Source organism: Rattus rattus, chromosome 2 (assembly GCF_011064425.1).
Source record: "Rattus rattus isolate New Zealand chromosome 2, Rrattus_CSIRO_v1, whole genome shotgun sequence".
NCBI lineage: Eukaryota > Metazoa > Chordata > Mammalia > Rodentia > Muridae > Rattus > Rattus rattus.
The window spans coordinates 177,707,813-177,709,917 of record NC_046155.1 but is presented as its reverse complement, the minus strand read 5'-3'; positions in this window follow the sequence as shown (position 1 = coordinate 177,709,917).

The following is a 2,105-nucleotide window of genomic DNA, read 5'->3' as shown; positions in this document are numbered from 1 at the left end:
GAAATAAAGAAAAGAAAAAGGTGGGGAAGCATCTGGAACACATGGGCACTGGAGAAAATTTCCTGAACAAAACACCAATGGCTTATGCTCTAATATCAAGAATCGACAAATGGGATCTCATAAAACTGCAAAGCTTCTGTAAGGCAAAGGACACTGTTGTTAGGACAAAATGGCACCAACAGATTGGGGTAAGATCTATACCAATCCTACAACAGATAGAGGGCTTATATCCAAAATATACAAAGAACTCAAGAAGTTAGACCACAGGGAGACAAATAACCCTATTAAAAATGGGGTTCAGAGCTAAACAAAGAATTCACAGCTGAGGAATGCCGAATGGCTGAGAAACACCTAAAGAAATGTTCAACATCTTTAGTCATAAGGAAAATGCAAATCAAAACAACCCTGAAATTTCACCTCACACCAGTGAGAATGGCTAAGATCAAAAATTCAGGTGACAGCAAATGCTGGCAAGGATGTGGAGAAAGAGGAACATTCCTCCATGCTGGTGGAACAGCAAACTGGTACAACCATTCTGGAAATCAGTCTGGAGGTTCCTCAGAAAATTGGACATTGAACTGCCTTAGGACCCAGCTATACCTCTCTTGGGCATATACCCGAAAGATACCCCAACATATAACAAAGACACGTGCTCCACTATGTTCATAGCAGCCTTATTTATAATAGCCAGAAGCTGGAAAGAACCCAGATGCCCTTCAACAGAGGAATGGATACAGAATATGGGGTACATCTACACAATGGAATATTACTCAGCTATCAAAAACAATGCCTTTATGAAATTCGTAGGCAAATGGATGGAACTGGAAAATATCATCCTGAGTGAGGTAACCCAATCACAGAAAAACACACATGGTATGCACTCATTGATAAGGGGATATTAGCCCAAATGCTTGAATTACCCTAGATGCACAGAACACATGAAACTCAAGATGGATGATCAAAATGTGAATGCTTCACTCCTTTAAGAGGGGAACAAAATACCCTTGGCAGGGAATAGGGAGGCAATGTTTAGAACAGAGACAGAAGGAACACCCATTCAGAGCCTGCCCCACATGTGGCCCATACATATATAGCCACCCAATTAGACAAGATGGATGAAGCAAAGAAGTGCAGGCCGACAGGAACCAGATGTAGATCTCTCCTGAGAGACACACCCAGAATATAGCAAATACAGAGGTGAACCAGCAGTGAACCACTGAACTGAGAATGGGACTCCCTTGAAAGAATCAGAGAAAGGACTGGAAGAGAGCTTGAAGGGGCTCAGACCCCATATGAACAACAATGCCAAGCAACCAGAGCTTCCAGGACAAAGCCACTACCCAAAGCCTATACATGGACTGACCCGGGGCTCAAACCTCATAGGTAGCAATAAATAGCCTAGTAAGAGCACCAGGGGAAGGGGAAGCCCTTGGTCCTGCGAAGACTGAACCCCCAGTGAACGTGATTGTTGGGGGGAGGGCGGTAATGGGGGTAGGATGGGGAGGGGAACAACCATATAGAAGGGGAGGGGGTTAGAGGGATGTTGGCCCGGAAACCGGGAAAGGGAATAACAATCGAAATGTAAATAAGAAATACTCAAGTTAATAAAGATATATATATATGTATATATATATATATATATATATATATTTTACAGAACACCAAATTGATTGTCCAGAAATAAAGCTTTCCTCCCCATAATCGTAAAAACACTAAACGTACAGAAAAATCAAAGGCAGACCAATCAGAAATACATTCTACTTCTCAACAGAGACTATAAATACTAGAATGCTGGAACAGATGTTTTATAGACTCTGAGAAACCACAGATGTGAACCTAGGCAACTATATCTACTAAAAATCTCAATCATACTAAATGGAGAAAAAAAGTTATTTCAAGGGCTGGGGATTTAGCTCAGCGGTAGAGCGCTTACCTAGGAAGCACAAGGCCCTGGGTTCGGTCCCCAGCTCCGAAAAAAAGAACAAAAAAAAAAAAAAAAAAGTTATTTCAAGACAAAACCAAATTTAAACATTATCTGTCTACAAATCTAATACTATAGAAAATACTTGAAGAAAACTCCAAACCATGGCTATTAACTACCCCCA